At 47.9% G+C, this 15,549-nt stretch overlaps 34 non-coding genes and 1 pseudogene across 34 annotated transcripts; all 35 read left to right on the top strand.

Moving 5' to 3' along the window:
- Nucleotides 1-101: 101 nt before the first annotated feature.
- Nucleotides 102-220, top strand: LOC140384324 (5S ribosomal RNA). The gene has a single exon (XR_011932998.1). It is a non-coding gene; the product is annotated as a 5S ribosomal RNA (ribosomal RNA).
- Nucleotides 221-389: 169 nt separating this feature from the next.
- LOC140384312 (5S ribosomal RNA) lies at nt 390-508 on the top strand. The gene has a single exon (XR_011932987.1). It is a non-coding gene; the product is annotated as a 5S ribosomal RNA (ribosomal RNA).
- Nucleotides 509-668: 160 nt separating this feature from the next.
- LOC140384301 (5S ribosomal RNA) lies at nt 669-787 on the top strand. The gene has a single exon (XR_011932976.1). It is a non-coding gene; the product is annotated as a 5S ribosomal RNA (ribosomal RNA).
- A 168-nt stretch (nt 788-955) lies between these two features.
- LOC140384289 (5S ribosomal RNA) lies at nt 956-1,074 on the top strand. The gene has a single exon (XR_011932965.1). It is a non-coding gene; the product is annotated as a 5S ribosomal RNA (ribosomal RNA).
- A 169-nt stretch (nt 1,075-1,243) lies between these two features.
- On the top strand, nt 1,244-1,362 carry LOC140384277 (5S ribosomal RNA). Its single transcript, XR_011932954.1, has one exon. It is a non-coding gene; the product is annotated as a 5S ribosomal RNA (ribosomal RNA).
- Nucleotides 1,363-1,531: 169 nt separating this feature from the next.
- Nucleotides 1,532-1,650, top strand: LOC140384000 (5S ribosomal RNA). Its single transcript, XR_011932702.1, has one exon. It is a non-coding gene; the product is annotated as a 5S ribosomal RNA (ribosomal RNA).
- Nucleotides 1,651-1,811: 161 nt separating this feature from the next.
- LOC140384265 (5S ribosomal RNA) lies at nt 1,812-1,930 on the top strand. The gene has a single exon (XR_011932943.1). It is a non-coding gene; the product is annotated as a 5S ribosomal RNA (ribosomal RNA).
- A 162-nt stretch (nt 1,931-2,092) lies between these two features.
- LOC140384254 (5S ribosomal RNA) lies at nt 2,093-2,211 on the top strand. The gene has a single exon (XR_011932932.1). It is a non-coding gene; the product is annotated as a 5S ribosomal RNA (ribosomal RNA).
- Nucleotides 2,212-2,373: 162 nt separating this feature from the next.
- LOC140384241 (5S ribosomal RNA) lies at nt 2,374-2,492 on the top strand. The gene has a single exon (XR_011932920.1). It is a non-coding gene; the product is annotated as a 5S ribosomal RNA (ribosomal RNA).
- Nucleotides 2,493-2,660: 168 nt separating this feature from the next.
- LOC140384229 (5S ribosomal RNA) lies at nt 2,661-2,779 on the top strand. Its single transcript, XR_011932909.1, has one exon. It is a non-coding gene; the product is annotated as a 5S ribosomal RNA (ribosomal RNA).
- A 162-nt stretch (nt 2,780-2,941) lies between these two features.
- Nucleotides 2,942-3,060, top strand: LOC140384217 (5S ribosomal RNA). Its single transcript, XR_011932898.1, has one exon. It is a non-coding gene; the product is annotated as a 5S ribosomal RNA (ribosomal RNA).
- A 162-nt stretch (nt 3,061-3,222) lies between these two features.
- On the top strand, nt 3,223-3,341 carry LOC140384205 (5S ribosomal RNA). Its single transcript, XR_011932887.1, has one exon. It is a non-coding gene; the product is annotated as a 5S ribosomal RNA (ribosomal RNA).
- Nucleotides 3,342-3,510: 169 nt separating this feature from the next.
- Nucleotides 3,511-3,629, top strand: LOC140384193 (5S ribosomal RNA). Its single transcript, XR_011932876.1, has one exon. It is a non-coding gene; the product is annotated as a 5S ribosomal RNA (ribosomal RNA).
- A 157-nt stretch (nt 3,630-3,786) lies between these two features.
- Nucleotides 3,787-3,905, top strand: LOC140384181 (5S ribosomal RNA). Its single transcript, XR_011932865.1, has one exon. It is a non-coding gene; the product is annotated as a 5S ribosomal RNA (ribosomal RNA).
- A 164-nt stretch (nt 3,906-4,069) lies between these two features.
- Nucleotides 4,070-4,188, top strand: LOC140384168 (5S ribosomal RNA). Its single transcript, XR_011932854.1, has one exon. It is a non-coding gene; the product is annotated as a 5S ribosomal RNA (ribosomal RNA).
- A 162-nt stretch (nt 4,189-4,350) lies between these two features.
- On the top strand, nt 4,351-4,469 carry LOC140384156 (5S ribosomal RNA). The gene has a single exon (XR_011932843.1). It is a non-coding gene; the product is annotated as a 5S ribosomal RNA (ribosomal RNA).
- Nucleotides 4,470-4,634: 165 nt separating this feature from the next.
- LOC140384011 (5S ribosomal RNA) lies at nt 4,635-4,753 on the top strand. Its single transcript, XR_011932712.1, has one exon. It is a non-coding gene; the product is annotated as a 5S ribosomal RNA (ribosomal RNA).
- A 169-nt stretch (nt 4,754-4,922) lies between these two features.
- LOC140384144 (5S ribosomal RNA) lies at nt 4,923-5,041 on the top strand. The gene has a single exon (XR_011932832.1). It is a non-coding gene; the product is annotated as a 5S ribosomal RNA (ribosomal RNA).
- Nucleotides 5,042-5,198: 157 nt separating this feature from the next.
- Nucleotides 5,199-5,317, top strand: LOC140384132 (5S ribosomal RNA). Its single transcript, XR_011932821.1, has one exon. It is a non-coding gene; the product is annotated as a 5S ribosomal RNA (ribosomal RNA).
- Nucleotides 5,318-5,482: 165 nt separating this feature from the next.
- LOC140384119 (5S ribosomal RNA) lies at nt 5,483-5,601 on the top strand. Its single transcript, XR_011932809.1, has one exon. It is a non-coding gene; the product is annotated as a 5S ribosomal RNA (ribosomal RNA).
- A 164-nt stretch (nt 5,602-5,765) lies between these two features.
- LOC140384107 (5S ribosomal RNA) lies at nt 5,766-5,884 on the top strand. The gene has a single exon (XR_011932798.1). It is a non-coding gene; the product is annotated as a 5S ribosomal RNA (ribosomal RNA).
- Nucleotides 5,885-6,052: 168 nt separating this feature from the next.
- Nucleotides 6,053-6,171, top strand: LOC140345642 (5S ribosomal RNA). The gene has a single exon (XR_011923926.1). It is a non-coding gene; the product is annotated as a 5S ribosomal RNA (ribosomal RNA).
- Nucleotides 6,172-6,333: 162 nt separating this feature from the next.
- On the top strand, nt 6,334-6,452 carry LOC140384095 (5S ribosomal RNA). Its single transcript, XR_011932787.1, has one exon. It is a non-coding gene; the product is annotated as a 5S ribosomal RNA (ribosomal RNA).
- Nucleotides 6,453-6,614: 162 nt separating this feature from the next.
- Nucleotides 6,615-6,733, top strand: LOC140384013 (5S ribosomal RNA). Its single transcript, XR_011932714.1, has one exon. It is a non-coding gene; the product is annotated as a 5S ribosomal RNA (ribosomal RNA).
- A 168-nt stretch (nt 6,734-6,901) lies between these two features.
- Nucleotides 6,902-7,020, top strand: LOC140384083 (5S ribosomal RNA). The gene has a single exon (XR_011932776.1). It is a non-coding gene; the product is annotated as a 5S ribosomal RNA (ribosomal RNA).
- Nucleotides 7,021-7,177: 157 nt separating this feature from the next.
- On the top strand, nt 7,178-7,296 carry LOC140384071 (5S ribosomal RNA). Its single transcript, XR_011932765.1, has one exon. It is a non-coding gene; the product is annotated as a 5S ribosomal RNA (ribosomal RNA).
- A 169-nt stretch (nt 7,297-7,465) lies between these two features.
- On the top strand, nt 7,466-7,584 carry LOC140345630 (5S ribosomal RNA). The gene has a single exon (XR_011923915.1). It is a non-coding gene; the product is annotated as a 5S ribosomal RNA (ribosomal RNA).
- Nucleotides 7,585-7,746: 162 nt separating this feature from the next.
- LOC140384058 (5S ribosomal RNA) lies at nt 7,747-7,865 on the top strand. Its single transcript, XR_011932754.1, has one exon. It is a non-coding gene; the product is annotated as a 5S ribosomal RNA (ribosomal RNA).
- A 162-nt stretch (nt 7,866-8,027) lies between these two features.
- On the top strand, nt 8,028-8,146 carry LOC140384012 (5S ribosomal RNA). The gene has a single exon (XR_011932713.1). It is a non-coding gene; the product is annotated as a 5S ribosomal RNA (ribosomal RNA).
- Nucleotides 8,147-8,314: 168 nt separating this feature from the next.
- LOC140384045 (5S ribosomal RNA) lies at nt 8,315-8,433 on the top strand. Its single transcript, XR_011932743.1, has one exon. It is a non-coding gene; the product is annotated as a 5S ribosomal RNA (ribosomal RNA).
- A 157-nt stretch (nt 8,434-8,590) lies between these two features.
- LOC140384033 (5S ribosomal RNA) lies at nt 8,591-8,709 on the top strand. The gene has a single exon (XR_011932732.1). It is a non-coding gene; the product is annotated as a 5S ribosomal RNA (ribosomal RNA).
- Nucleotides 8,710-8,878: 169 nt separating this feature from the next.
- On the top strand, nt 8,879-8,997 carry LOC140384021 (5S ribosomal RNA). Its single transcript, XR_011932721.1, has one exon. It is a non-coding gene; the product is annotated as a 5S ribosomal RNA (ribosomal RNA).
- A 158-nt stretch (nt 8,998-9,155) lies between these two features.
- Nucleotides 9,156-9,274, top strand: LOC140384273 (5S ribosomal RNA). The gene has a single exon (XR_011932950.1). It is a non-coding gene; the product is annotated as a 5S ribosomal RNA (ribosomal RNA).
- A 146-nt stretch (nt 9,275-9,420) lies between these two features.
- LOC140384009 (5S ribosomal RNA) lies at nt 9,421-9,539 on the top strand. Its single transcript, XR_011932710.1, has one exon. It is a non-coding gene; the product is annotated as a 5S ribosomal RNA (ribosomal RNA).
- Nucleotides 9,540-9,705: 166 nt separating this feature from the next.
- LOC140345382 (5S ribosomal RNA) lies at nt 9,706-9,824 on the top strand (annotated as a pseudogene).
- Nucleotides 9,825-15,549: the final 5,725 nt, after the last annotated feature.

Below are 15,549 nucleotides of genomic sequence, written 5' to 3'. Positions count from 1 at the left end.
CCCAATTTTGACCGAGCAAGTGGCGTGAAGGTACTCTTCACGAAAAGACAGTGTTTGATGCAAAAAAAGCCATTTATACGAGTTTTGACCTGGAACATTTCGCTCACGGCCATACCACCCTGGACCAGCCCGATCTCGTCTGATCTCGGAAGCCAAGCAGGGTTGGGCCTGGTTAGTACTTGGATGGGAGACCGCCTGGGAATACCAGGTGCTGTGAGCATTTTCACACTTTTTCACCTGTCAAAAAAAAAAAAAAAAAAAAAAAAAAGAAGTTTTTCATTGAGATATCCCAATTTTTACCGAGCAAGTGGCGTGAAGGTACTCTTCACGAAAAGACAGTGTTTGATGCAAAAAAAGCCATTTATACGAGTTTTGACCTGGAACATTTCGCTCACGGCCATACCACCCTGGACCAGCCCGATCTCGTCTGATCTCGGAAGCCAAGCAGGGTTGGGCCTGGTTAGTACTTGGATGGGAGACCGCCTGGGAATACCAGGTGCTGTGAGCATTTTCACACTTTTTCACCTGTCAAAAAAAAAAAAAAAAAAAAAAAAAAAGAAGTTTTTCATTGAGATATCCCAATTTTGACCGAGCAAGTGGCGTGAAGGTACTCTTCACGAAAAGACAGTGTTTGATATAAAAAAGGCCGTTTTGACCTGGAACATTTCGCTCACGGCCATACCACCCTGGACCAGCCCGATCTCGTCTGATCTCGGAAGCCAAGCAGGGTTGGGCCTGGTTAGTACTTGGATGGGAGACCGCCTGGGAATACCAGGTGCTGTGAGCATTTTCACACTTTTTCACCTGTCAAAAAAAAAAAAAAAAAAAAAAAAAGAAGTTTTTCATTGAGATATCCCAATTTTGACCGAGCAAGTGGCGTGAAGGTACTCTTCACGAAAAGACAGTGTTTGATGCAAAAAAAGCCATTTATACGAGTTTTGACCTGGAACATTTCGCTCACGGCCATACCACCCTGGACCAGCCCGATCTCGTCTGATCTCGGAAGCCAAGCAGGGTTGGGCCTGGTTAGTACTTGGATGGGAGACCGCCTGGGAATACCAGGTGCTGTGAGCATTTTCACACTTTTTCACCTGTCAAAAAAAAAAAAAAAAAAAAAAAAAAGAAGTTTTTCATTGAGATATCCCAATTTTTACCGAGCAAGTGGCGTGAAGGTACTCTTCACGAAAAGACAGTGTTTGATGCAAAAAAAGCCATTTATACGAGTTTTGACCTGGAACATTTCGCTCACGGCCATACCACCCTGGACCAGCCCGATCTCGTCTGATCTCGGAAGCCAAGCAGGGTTGGGCCTGGTTAGTACTTGGATGGGAGACCGCCTGGGAATACCAGGTGCTGTGAGCATTTTCACACTTTTTCACCTGTCAAAAAAAAAAAAAAAAAAAAAAAAAAGAAGTTTTTCATTGAGATATCCCAATTTTTACCGAGCAAGTGGCGTGAAGGTACTCTTCACGAAAAGACAGTGTTTGATGCAAAAAAAGCCATTTATACGAGTTTTGACCTGGAACATTTCGCTCACGGCCATACCACCCTGGACCAGCCCGATCTCGTCTGATCTCGGAAGCCAAGCAGGGTTGGGCCTGGTTAGTACTTGGATGGGAGACCGCGTGGGAATACCAGGTGCTGTGAGCATTTTCACACTTTTTCACCTGTCAAAAAAAAAAAAAAAAAAGAAGTTTTTCATTGAGATATCCCAATTTTGACCGAGCAAGTGGCGTGAAGGTACTCTTCACGAAAAGACAGTGTTTGATGCAAAAAAAGCCATTTATACGAGTTTTGACCTGGAACATTTCGCTCACGGCCATACCACCCTGGACCAGCCCGATCTCGTCTGATCTCGGAAGCCAAGCAGGGTTGGGCCTGGTTAGTACTTGGATGGGAGACCGCCTGGGAATACCAGGTGCTGTGAGCATTTTCACACTTTTTCACCTGTCAAAAAAAAAAAAAAAAAAAGAAGTTTTTCATTGAGATATCCCAATTTTGACCGAGCAAGTGGCGTGAAGGTACTCTTCACGAAAAGACAGTGTTTGATGCAAAAAAAGCCATTTATACGAGTTTTGACCTGGAACATTTCGCTCACGGCCATACCACCCTGGACCAGCCCGATCTCGTCTGATCTCGGAAGCCAAGCAGGGTTGGGCCTGGTTAGTACTTGGATGGGAGACCGCCTGGGAATACCAGGTGCTGTGAGCATTTTCACACTTTTTCACCTGTCAAAAAAAAAAAAAAAAAAAGAAGTTTTTCATTGAGATATCCCAATTTTGACCGAGCAAGTGGCGTGAAGGTACTCTTCACGAAAAGACAGTGTTTGATGCAAAAAAAGCCATTTATACGAGTTTTGACCTGGAACATTTCGCTCACGGCCATACCACCCTGGACCAGCCCGATCTCGTCTGATCTCGGAAGCCAAGCAGGGTTGGGCCTGGTTAGTACTTGGATGGGAGACCGCCTGGGAATACCAGGTGCTGTGAGCATTTTCACACTTTTTCACCTGTCAAAAAAAAAAAAAAAAAAAAAAAAAGAAGTTTTTCATTGAGATATCCCAATTTTTACCGAGCAAGTGGCGTGAAGGTACTCTTCACGAAAAGACAGTGTTTGATGCAAAAAAAGCCATTTATACGAGTTTTGACCTGGAACATTTCGCTCACGGCCATACCACCCTGGACCAGCCCGATCTCGTCTGATCTCGGAAGCCAAGCAGGGTTGGGCCTGGTTAGTACTTGGATGGGAGACCGCCTGGGAATACCAGGTGCTGTGAGCATTTTCACACTTTTTCACCTGTCAAAAAAAAAAAAAAAAAAAGAAGTTTTTCATTGAGATATCCCAATTTTGACCGAGCAAGTGGCGTGAAGGTACTCTTCACGAAAAGACAGTGTTTGATGCAAAAAAAGCCATTTATACGAGTTTTGACCTGGAACATTTCGCTCACGGCCATACCACCCTGGACCAGCCCGATCTCGTCTGATCTCGGAAGCCAAGCAGGGTTGGGCCTGGTTAGTACTTGGATGGGAGACCGCCTGGGAATACCAGGTGCTGTGAGCATTTTCACACTTTTTCACCTGTCAAAAAAAAAAAAAAAAAAAGAAGTTTTTCATTGAGATATCCCAATTTTGACCGAGCAAGTGGCGTGAAGGTACTCTTCACGAAAAGACAGTGTTTGATGCAAAAAAAGCCATTTATACGAGTTTTGACCTGGAACATTTCGCTCACGGCCATACCACCCTGGACCAGCCCGATCTCGTCTGATCTCGGAAGCCAAGCAGGGTTGGGCCTGGTTAGTACTTGGATGGGAGACCGCCTGGGAATACCAGGTGCTGTGAGCATTTTCACACTTTTTCACCTGTCAAAAAAAAAAAAAAAAAAAAAAAAAAGAAGTTTTTCATTGAGATATCCCAATTTTTACCGAGCAAGTGGCGTGAAGGTACTCTTCACGAAAAGACAGTGTTTGATGCAAAAAAAGCCATTTATACGAGTTTTGACCTGGAACATTTCGCTCACGGCCATACCACCCTGGACCAGCCCGATCTCGTCTGATCTCGGAAGCCAAGCAGGGTTGGGCCTGGTTAGTACTTGGATGGGAGACCGCCTGGGAATACCAGGTGCTGTGAGCATTTTCACACTTTTTCACCTGTAAAAAAAAAAAAAAAGAAGTTTTTCATTGAGATATCCCAATTTTGACCGAGCAAGTGGCGTGAAGGTACTCTTCACGAAAAGACAGTGTTTGATGCAAAAAAAGCCATTTATACGAGTTTTGACCTGGAACATTTCGCTCACGGCCATACCACCCTGGACCAGCCCGATCTCGTCTGATCTCGGAAGCCAAGCAGGGTTGGGCCTGGTTAGTACTTGGATGGGAGACCGCCTGGGAATACCAGGTGCTGTGAGCATTTTCACACTTTTTCACCTGTCAAAAAAAAAAAAAAAAAAAAAAAAGTTTTTCATTGAGATATCCCAATTTTGACCGAGCAAGTGGCGTGAAGGTACTCTTCACGAAAAGACAGTGTTTGATGCAAAAAAAGCCATTTATACGAGTTTTGACCTGGAACATTTCGCTCACGGCCATACCACCCTGGACCAGCCCGATCTCGTCTGATCTCGGAAGCCAAGCAGGGTTGGGCCTGGTTAGTACTTGGATGGGAGACCGCCTGGGAATACCAGGTGCTGTGAGCATTTTCACACTTTTTCACCTGTCAAAAAAAAAAAAAAAAAAAGAAGTTTTTCATTGAGATATCCCAATTTTGACCGAGCAAGTGGCGTGAAGGTACTCTTCACGAAAAGACAGTGTTTGATGCAAAAAAAGCCATTTATACGAGTTTTGACCTGGAACATTTCGCTCACGGCCATACCACCCTGGACCAGCCCGATCTCGTCTGATCTCGGAAGCCAAGCAGGGTTGGGCCTGGTTAGTACTTGGATGGGAGACCGCCTGGGAATACCAGGTGCTGTGAGCATTTTCACACTTTTTCACCTGTAAAAAAAAAAAAAAAAAAAAAAAAAAGTTTTTCATTGAGATATCCCAATTTTTACCGAGCAAGTGGCGTGAAGGTACTCTTCACGAAAAGACAGTGTTTGATGCAAAAAAAGCCATTTATACGAGTTTTGACCTGGAACATTTCGCTCACGGCCATACCATCCTGGACCAGCCCGATCTCGTCTGATCTCGGAAGCCAAGCAGGGTTGGGCCTGGTTAGTACTTGGATGGGAGACCGCCTGGGAATACCAGGTGCTGTGAGCATTTTCACACTTTTTCACCTGTCAAAAAAAAAAAAAAAAAAAAAAAAAAGAAGTTTTTCATTGAGATATCCCAATTTTTACCGAGCAAGTGGCGTGAAGGTACTCTTCACGAAAAGACAGTGTTTGATGCAAAAAAAGCCATTTATACGAGTTTTGACCTGGAACATTTCGCTCACGGCCATACCACCCTGGACCAGCCCGATCTCGTCTGATCTCGGAAGCCAAGCAGGGTTGGGCCTGGTTAGTACTTGGATGGGAGACCGCCTGGGAATACCAGGTGCTGTGAGCATTTTCACACTTTTTCACCTGTAAAAAAAAAAAAAAAGAAGTTTTTCATTGAGATATCCCAATTTTGACCGAGCAAGTGGCGTGAAGGTACTCTTCACGAAAAGACAGTGTTTGATGCAAAAAAAGCCATTTATACGAGTTTTGACCTGGAACATTTCGCTCACGGCCATACCACCCTGGACCAGCCCGATCTCGTCTGATCTCGGAAGCCAAGCAGGGTTGGGCCTGGTTAGTACTTGGATGGGAGACCGCCTGGGAATACCAGGTGCTGTGAGCATTTTCACACTTTTTCACCTGTAAAAAAAAAAAAAAAAAAAAAAAAAAGTTTTTCATTGAGATATCCCAATTTTTACCGAGCAAGTGGCGTGAAGGTACTCTTCACGAAAAGACAGTGTTTGATGCAAAAAAAGCCATTTATACGAGTTTTGACCTGGAACATTTCGCTCACGGCCATACCACCCTGGACCAGCCCGATCTCGTCTGATCTCGGAAGCCAAGCAGGGTTGGGCCTGGTTAGTACTTGGATGGGAGACCGCCTGGGAATACCAGGTGCTGTGAGCATTTTCACACTTTTTCACCTGTCAAAAAAAAAAAAAAAAAAAAAGAAGTTTTTCATTGAGATATCCCAATTTTTACCGAGCAAGTGGCGTGAAGGTACTCTTCACGAAAAGACAGTGTTTGATGCAAAAAAAGCCATTTATACGAGTTTTGACCTGGAACATTTCGCTCACGGCCATACCACCCTGGACCAGCCCGATCTCGTCTGATCTCGGAAGCCAAGCAGGGTTGGGCCTGGTTAGTACTTGGATGGGAGACCGCCTGGGAATACCAGGTGCTGTGAGCATTTTCACACTTTTTCACCTGTCAAAAAAAAAAAAAAAAAAAAAAAAAGAAGTTTTTCATTGAGATATCCCAATTTTGACCGAGCAAGTGGCGTGAAGGTACTCTTCACGAAAAGACAGTGTTTGATGCAAAAAAAGCCATTTATACGAGTTTTGACCTGGAACATTTCGCTCACGGCCATACCACCCTGGACGGGCCCGATCTCGTCTGATCTCGGAAGCCAAGCAGGGTTGGGCCTGGTTAGTACTTGGATGGGAGACCGCCTGGGAATACCAGGTGCTGTGAGCATTTTCACACTTTTTCACCTGTCAAAAAAAAAAAAAAAAAAAGAAGTTTTTCATTGAGATATCCCAATTTTGACCGAGCAAGTGGCGTGAAGGTACTCTTCACGAAAAGACAGTGTTTGATGCAAAAAAAGCCATTTATACGAGTTTTGACCTGGAACATTTCGCTCACGGCCATACCACCCTGGACCAGCCCGATCTCGTCTGATCTCGGAAGCCAAGCAGGGTTGGGCCTGGTTAGTACTTGGATGGGAGACCGCCTGGGAATACCAGGTGCTGTGAGCATTTTCACACTTTTTCACCTGTCAAAAAAAAAAAAAAAAAAAGAAGTTTTTCATTGAGATATCCCAATTTTGACCGAGCAAGTGGCGTGAAGGTACTCTTCACGAAAAGACAGTGTTTGATGCAAAAAAAGCCATTTATACGAGTTTTGACCTGGAACATTTCGCTCACGGCAATACCACCCTGGACCAGCCCGATCTCGTCTGATCTCGGAAGCCAAGCAGGGTTGGGCCTGGTTAGTACTTGGATGGGAGACCGCCTGGGAATACCAGGTGCTGTGAGCATTTTCACACTTTTTCACCTGTCAAAAAAAAAAAAAAAAAAAAAAAAAGAAGTTTTTCATTGAGATATCCCAATTTTGACCGAGCAAGTGGCGTGAAGGTACTCTTCACGAAAAGACAGTGTTTGATGCAAAAAAAGCCATTTATACGAGTTTTGACCTGGAACATTTCGCTCACGGCCATACCACCCTGGACCAGCCCGATCTCGTCTGATCTCGGAAGCCAAGCAGGGTTGGGCCTGGTTAGTACTTGGATGGGAGACCGCCTGGGAATACCAGGTGCTGTGAGCATTTTCACACTTTTTCACCTGTAAAAAAAAAAAAAAAGAAGTTTTTCATTGAGATATCCCAATTTTGACCGAGCAAGTGGCGTGAAGGTACTCTTCACGAAAAGACAGTGTTTGATGCAAAAAAAGCCATTTATACGAGTTTTGACCTGGAACATTTCGCTCACGGCCATACCACCCTGGACCAGCCCGATCTCGTCTGATCTCGGAAGCCAAGCAGGGTTGGGCCTGGTTAGTACTTGGATGGGAGACCGCCTGGGAATACCAGGTGCTGTGAGCATTTTCACACTTTTTCACCTGTCAAAAAAAAAAAAAAAAAAAAAAAAAAGAAGTTTTTCATTGAGATATCCCAATTTTGACCGAGCAAGTGGCGTGAAGGTACTCTTCACGAAAAGACAGTGTTTGATGCAAAAAAAGCCATTTATACGAGTTTTGACCTGGAACATTTCGCTCACGGCCATACCACCCTGGACGGGCCCGATCTCGTCTGATCTCGGAAGCCAAGCAGGGTTGGGCCTGGTTAGTACTTGGATGGGAGACCGCCTGGGAATACCAGGTGCTGTGAGCATTTTCACACTTTTTCACCTGTCAAAAAAAAAAAAAAAAAAAGAAGTTTTTCATTGAGATATCCCAATTTTGACCGAGCAAGTGGCGTGAAGGTACTCTTCACGAAAAGACAGTGTTTGATGCAAAAAAAGCCATTTATACGAGTTTTGACCTGGAACATTTCGCTCACGGCCATACCACCCTGGACCAGCCCGATCTCGTCTGATCTCGGAAGCCAAGCAGGGTTGGGCCTGGTTAGTACTTGGATGGGAGACCGCCTGGGAATACCAGGTGCTGTGAGCATTTTCACACTTTTTCACCTGTCAAAAAAAAAAAAAAAAAAAGAAGTTTTTCATTGAGATATCCCAATTTTGACCGAGCAAGTGGCGTGAAGGTACTCTTCACGAAAAGACAGTGTTTGATGCAAAAAAAGCCATTTATACGAGTTTTGACCTGGAACATTTCGCTCACGGCAATACCACCCTGGACCAGCCCGATCTCGTCTGATCTCGGAAGCCAAGCAGGGTTGGGCCTGGTTAGTACTTGGATGGGAGACCGCCTGGGAATACCAGGTGCTGTGAGCATTTTCACACTTTTTCACCTGTCAAAAAAAAAAAAAAAAAAAAAAAAAGAAGTTTTTCATTGAGATATCCCAATTTTGACCGAGCAAGTGGCGTGAAGGTACTCTTCACGAAAAGACAGTGTTTGATGCAAAAAAAGCCATTTATACGAGTTTTGACCTGGAACATTTCGCTCACGGCCATACCACCCTGGACCAGCCCGATCTCGTCTGATCTCGGAAGCCAAGCAGGGTTGGGCCTGGTTAGTACTTGGATGGGAGACCGCCTGGGAATACCAGGTGCTGTGAGCATTTTCACACTTTTTCACCTGTAAAAAAAAAAAAAAAGAAGTTTTTCATTGAGATATCCCAATTTTGACCGAGCAAGTGGCGTGAAGGTACTCTTCACGAAAAGACAGTGTTTGATGCAAAAAAAGCCATTTATACGAGTTTTGACCTGGAACATTTCGCTCACGGCCATACCACCCTGGACCAGCCCGATCTCGTCTGATCTCGGAAGCCAAGCAGGGTTGGGCCTGGTTAGTACTTGGATGGGAGACCGCCTGGGAATACCAGGTGCTGTGAGCATTTTCACACTTTTTCACCTGTCAAAAAAAAAAAAAAAAAAAAAAAAAAGAAGTTTTTCATTGAGATATCCCAATTTTTACCGAGCAAGTGGCGTGAAGGTACTCTTCACGAAAAGACAGTGTTTGATGCAAAAAAAGCCATTTATACGAGTTTTGACCTGGAACATTTCGCTCACGGCCATACCACCCTGGACCAGCCCGATCTCGTCTGATCTCGGAAGCCAAGCAGGGTTGGGCCTGGTTAGTACTTGGATGGGAGACCGCCTGGGAATACCAGGTGCTGTGAGCATTTTCACACTTTTTCACCTGTAAAAAAAAAAAAAAAAAAAAAAAAAAGAAGTTTTTCATTGAGATATCCCAATTTTGACCGAGCAAGTGGCGTGAAGGTACTCTTCACGAAAAGACAGTGTTTGATATAAAAAAGGCCGTTTTGACCTGGAACATTTCGCTCACGGCCATACCACCCTGGACCAGCCCGATCTCGTTTGATCTCGGAAGCCAAGCGGGGTTGGGCCTTGTTAGTACTTGGATGGGAGACCGCCTGGGAATACCAGGTGCTGTGAGCATTTTCACACTTTTTCACCCGTCAAAAAAAAAAAAAGAAGTTTTTCATTGAGATATCCCAATTTTGACCGAGCAAGTGGCGTGAAGGTACTCTTCACGAAAAGACAGTGTTTGATATAAAAAAGGCCGTTTTGACCTGGAACATTTCGCTCACGGCCATACCACCCTGGACCAGCCCGATCTCGTCTGATCTCGGAAGCCAAGCAGGGTTGGGCCTGGTTAGTACTTGGATGGGAGACCGCCTGGGAATACCAGGTGCTGTGAGCATTTTCACACTTTTTCACCTGTCAAAAAAAAAAAAAAAAAAAAAAAGAAGTTTTTCATTGAGATATCCCAATTTTGACCGAGCAAGTGGCGTGAAGGTACTCTTCACGAAAAGACAGTGTTTGATGCAAAAAAAGCCATTTATACGAGTTTTGACCTGGAACATTTCGCTCACGGCCATACCACCCTGGACCAGCCCGATCTCGTTTGATCTCGGAAGCCAAGCGGGGTTGGGCCTTGTTAGTACTTGGATGGAACACCGCCTGGGAATACCAGGTGCTGTGAGCATTTTCACACTTTTTCACCCGTCAAAAAAAAAAAAAGAAGTTTTTCATTGAGATATCCCAATTTTGACCGAGCAAGCGGCGTGAAGGTACTCTTCACGAAAAGACAGTGTTTGATATAAAAAAGGCCGTTTTGACCTGGAACATTTCGCTCACGGCCATACCACCCTGGACCAGCCCCTTTGCAATCAGTGCAGGTGCGTGCAATTTGTGGTGTGCTGCATGGTCTGGAGCTGGAGGTTTGGGAGTTTTTTTTTTGAGTTTTTAATCGTTATTTTGGTCATTTTCATTTACTTTTTTCAGTTCTTTTGTTTGTTCCCCTCCCAGTAAACTTACTGGGAGGTGGATTTTTTGTTTTTTGTGAGCATGGCTCAAAGGACGGACAACACGGCATCGGACACTGGAATGGACACGACAAAGGCAAGACAAAGTTTGAAAGAATCTGTAAATAATAGAAAGAACGAAGAAAGAAGAATGAAATTTATGAAAGAACTCACTGTGGTGTTGGAGTTGACGGAGGGAGCACAAATCACGCCACTAGCTTTTTTGAAATCGACTCAGGAGGTGTGCGGCTCCATAGTAGCGTGCAGACTCATCTCGAAGGACAAATATGAAGTAACCGTCAGTACCACTAAAGCGAAGGAGCGGCTCCTGGACGGGTACTGCATTGGAGGAGTCAGGGTTCACGCCCGTGACATCTCGGTGGATGAGCTGGTCGTGTCCTTCATGGGGCTGCCGGCTTATATCGAGGACGAGGAGATCCTGGCCAAGCTCTACGCCTGGGGGGTCTCTGCGGTCTCCGAGGTGAGGAGGAGAATGTGGCCGGGGACGAACGTGGCGGACGGCACCAGGTTTGTACGGGTAAGGTTCACGGACACGGTGCAGTCCTTACCGTATTCTGTCAGGTTTGACACCGCGGGGGGCCCCGAGTACTTCAGGGTAATACACGACAGGCAGGTGCGGGTGTGTAGGGGGTGTCTCCAGCCTGGCCATATTCTGAGGGAGTGCCCTGACTTTCTGTGCCGCAACTGCGGGAGCCAGGGGCATTACGCGCGCGAGTGCGTCGCGCAGCGGGCCCCGAAGTGCAGAGAGTGCCGCATGTTCCGCCACTTATGTCCGTGTGGTGCGGGTGACAGAGAGGAGGACAGAGGGGAGGACAGAGGGGAGGACAGAGGGGAGGACAGGGAGGACGCCATTGGAGGAGAGAGCAGTGACGTGGCCCAGAACGTGCCCGCAACTGCTCTCTCCGAAGTAGAGGAGTTTTTGGAGGAGGAGGCTGTGGAGGAGTCAGGGGAGCCAGAGGTGTCTGGCTCCTCTTGCTCCTCTGACTCCTCAGACGAGGAGGCGTCCGTCGCACTGGAGATGGTGCTCGGCTCAGCGCTGGCGTCTGGGAAGGTGGGAGCAGGACAAACTGCTCCTCCTGACCAGAGGGAGGGGACTCGTGAGGGTCCAACTCCTAAGCCCGTGGAGGAAGAGGCTGAACCCGGGAGGAGGATGGGTGCGGGACAGGCCCCGCATCTTACCTCCAAAGGGGGGGACATCACCACAGGGCTGGGTGATGATCCCAAGCTCCAGTCGGACGGTGGTAAGAGGGGACAGGTGGAGAAGAAGGATAAGAAAGGGGCAAGACGCAGGAAGCAGGTGGCAGGAGACGGAGAGGGCGCTGCTGCTGAGAGCGGCTCTGCCTCCTCCGTTCCAACCACTTCAAAAGCGCCAGCAGAAAGCTCCATCAACCCACCATCCTCCACACGCAGCTCTGCCCCACGAGGTGAGCTCGAGACTGTTTTTAATGATGACTTCATGGATTTCTCCACCCGTGAAGTCAGAAAAAGAGTGTGGCAGTCGGATGCGACGGGCGCCAAAAAGAAGTCTAAATAAAAGATGGGTTACATCCTCCAAGGTCTCCTCTTAATGGCGTTCTCCTTGTCCTCTTGGAACGCAGGCGGCCTGCGGAGCCCAGTGCGGATGCAGAGCGCGTTACACTTTTCCAAGTGGGACGTGCTCTGCATCCAAGAAACGCACTGGGATGTCAGCCACGCGCAACAAGTGCGGAGCATGGGAGTAGGCTCTGTATTTTGGGCCCTGGGCACGGCGTGCTCGCGCGGTGTGGCCACGGTGGTGAGGCCTGGTGTCTTAGGCCAACCCACCCTGGTACACGCCGACCCAGAGGGCTCCTTCCTGGTCCTGGACTTCACGGACACAGTGAAGTTCAGACTAATTAACATCTACGCCCCGAACGATGATGGTCTGAGGAGGCAATTCTTCAAAAAAATATTTCGCTTTGCGAACGACAATACAATCATAATCGGTGACTTTAATACAACACTTTGCAAGACAGACATCGGCATTAACAACTCTTTTAAAAACAGCACTGCCAGGACAGCCCTGTTGGAAGAAGCCGCCAGCAGGAACCTGACGGAGGTGTGGCGGTTCCTCCACCCCTTCCTGAAGGATTTCTCCAGGCGGCAGGTCGTCCAGGGCGTCCTGAAGCAGTCCCGCATTGACCTCTGTTTTGCCTCCTCAGACCTGGCACAGAGAGTCAGTGGTGCTTCCTACAAGTGGTCAGGCTTGAGTGATCACTCCACTTTAGATATTTATTTTGGGTTAGTTTCATCACCGAGGAATGGAGGACTGTGGGTCCTAAACAGCTCCATCCTCGGTGATGAAACTTTTTGTAGGAAAATGGACTTTTTGTTTGATGTATTTGACATGGAGCTGGAGCTGATCGACAGCGTGGTCGATTGGTGGCCGACGGCAAAAACACGCATTAAAAAGCTCTGTGTCAATTACAGCAAACACAAGGCGTGGCTGTCGACCAGGAGGGAGACCGCTCTCCGCCAGCGCCTGCAGGTCCTGGACCAGGGCGCAGCTTCCACCACTGGCCCTGTGGATCCAGAGTACCTGGTGGTGCGCGCTGAGCTGGAGCAGCTGGAGGTAAGTAGGTGTCAGGGTGCAATTTTGAGGGCAAAAGCCAGACACACAGTCGAAGGAGAACGCTCGACAGCGTTCTTCTTCGGCTGTGAGAAGGTTACACAGGGAAAGATGCACATAGATAAGTTGATAGATAAGACAGGTAAGATTGTTTCCGAGGTAAGTGAGGTTTTAGAGACAGCGCAGGATTTCTATAGTAGGCTTTTTAGTTCAGACGGAGTGGCAGAGCAGGCTTTAGACCAGGCTGTAGGTGCTCTGGAGCGCACACTGAGCAGGGAGGATAGGGAGCTGTGCGACGCGCCTCTGTCTCTCATGGAGATAGAGGCTGCAGTCAAGAGTTTAAATACAGGGAAAAGCCCCGGAGAGGACGGACTAACCTGTGAGTTTTTCAAGCGTTTCGCTTCCAGGTTAGCTCCGATCCTACTCCTATTATATCAGGATTTTGAGAGTGAGAGTAGAGTTGGCGATGGTTTTGCGATGAGTGTCGTCACTCTGCTTTTTAAGAAGGGCGACAGGAGCAGCCTCGCCAACTACAGGCCCATTAGCCTTTTGAACGTAGACTATAAAATTTTAGCAAAGGTATTAGCAGGTAGGTTAAAGCGTGTGATTGGATCCGTCATACACCCCTCGCAGGCCTACAGCGTCCCCGGGAGGGACATCTCAGACACAGTTTTGTCTCTGAGATATCTCCTTCGGCAGATGCACGCGACCGGTGGTATTCACGTTAGTGTAGACTTTAACAAGGCGTTCGACAGAGTTGAGCATTCGTTCCTCTGGACTGTATTAGGTAAGTTAGGTTTCGGCGAACGGTTTGTTAATTGGCTACAGCTCATCTATTCCTTTGCGGTCAGTAAGGTCAAAGTCAACGGGTTTCTAACTGACTCTTTCCCCTTAAAAAGATCAGTCAGGCAGGGCTGTCCCCTCTCGTCGCTCCTCTACAGCATCGCCGCTGAGCCTTTGGCGGCCATGTTGAGGGCGGACGCGGCGGTGAGGGGACTGACCACGCCTGCGGGTAGGGAAGTCAAAATTTTTCAGTACGCAGATGACACGAATCTGATCCTCCGAGACGTGGAGAGCCTGAACGCCTCTCTCCACGTGCTCAATGTTTACGGCCTCGCTTCAGGGGCCAAAATCAATTTCGATAAAACCACGGTTAAATTTTGCGGCAGCGTCACGCCTGTTCCTCTCCCTGTCCAGCTCCGGGAGGCGGGGGACTCCTACAAGGTCCTCGGCGTCCCCCTGGGCAGAGACGAGGAGGCGTGTCGTACTGCACTTTGGTCGCCTTTGTGCGAGAAAATTACAGCGCGCTTGAATTTTTGGAGACGTCGTAATCTGACATTAAAAGGTAAAGTCTTAGTTGTAAATTCTTTGTGCATGTCCATGTTGAACCATGCACTCTCCGTGTACGGCCTGCCGGGGGTCTATGCTAACAAATTAAGGTTAGTGATAAACCACTTTTTGTGGAATCGTGAGAGGGGCTTTATTGCACATAAGGTTATGATAGGTGAGTACGATCAGGGAGGTTTAAAGTTAGCAGATTTAGAGTTAAGGAAGAAGGCCTTCAGGCTGAAAACAATTCGGAAATTTCTAGACGTTGAGGTAGATGCTCCATGGAAGGATTATATAGGTGAGTTTGTTAATAGTCTAGGTAAGTTTGGTGTTTATAATTTGTGTTTGTTGCCCCCTGTTTCGGTCCTGGAGGGCCTCCCCCCCTTCGAGAGGGAACTCTTGGAGGCGTGGAGGACTTTCAGGCCCCTGACTGTGGCGGTTCCAGACAGCGGTGAGGGTCTCGCGCACATGCCCCTCCGTCATAACCCTGACTTGCTCTCCGCTCCCCCCGGGAAGCGCGAGTGCATGATCAGTGGGGCGATGGAGGAGGCTGGGCTGGAATATGTAGGTAAGGTATTTGACGTGAAAGGTAATTTTAGTGTAGATTACATAGGGAAGTGTTTTAGGTTAGCAGGTAAAGTGTTTAGGAAAAAGTATATTAGTGGTATGGTAAGTATTTTTAACAGGAATCTGGTCAGGCATTGGGGAAGCACTTTGGGCCAAATGGGGAGCACGACAGGTAAGTTGAATTTTAATGTATTTGTTAGCACGGGGAGGTTTAGGATTTTCACAGACCTACCCACCCGCATCCTGTATCAGTTGTTGTTGCCGGGAGTGCTCGGGCGTCCCGCCTCGGAACACAAATGGTCATTAACATTCCCCGCACGCACTATCGCAACCATCTGGGCCAACATCTTTAATTGGTACACCCCACATAACGTAGGTCATTTTGACTTCAGATTTAGACACAGGATCGTCTTTACATCCGCAGCACTGCACGCATTTCTTCCCGACAGCTACGCTGCGGACTGCCCCGTGTGCCACGGACCCCCCGAGACCCTGGAGCACATGCTGTACACCTGCCCGGCCGTCCGCCCGTTCTGGTCCCGACTGCAGGACCTCCTCGCTCGGAGGCTGTCCTGGAGGCTCCCACCGCCGGCGGCCCTAGGAGGGGACGACCAGGAGCCCTGGCTCCTCCTCTTTGGTCCCGGACAGAGTCGCTCTGGAGCCAACACCCATCTCGCCCGACTAACCCTCTCCATAGCCCGGTACACATTATATCTCAACAGGAACATCCATCTCCGTGACAATAAAACAGCAGCACCCTGGCCCATCTTCAAAGGACTCTTGGCCGCACACCTCCGACACCTCCACATGGCAGCAGAGCACCGGTTCATCACCCACCTCGTCCCCCACAACACCCTGATCCACCTCACACCCTCTGGAAACCTGGACATCCTCTTCTGACC

The sequence above is a fragment of the Eucyclogobius newberryi genome, unplaced genomic scaffold (genome assembly GCF_026437365.1).
Source record: "Eucyclogobius newberryi isolate DKJ021-1_F unplaced genomic scaffold, fEucNew1.0.hap1 SCAF_56, whole genome shotgun sequence".
NCBI classification, from domain to species: domain Eukaryota; kingdom Metazoa; phylum Chordata; class Actinopteri; order Gobiiformes; family Gobiidae; genus Eucyclogobius; species Eucyclogobius newberryi.
The sequence above is the reverse complement of the archived record's forward strand: the minus strand, read 5'-3'. Positions and strand labels throughout refer to the sequence as shown.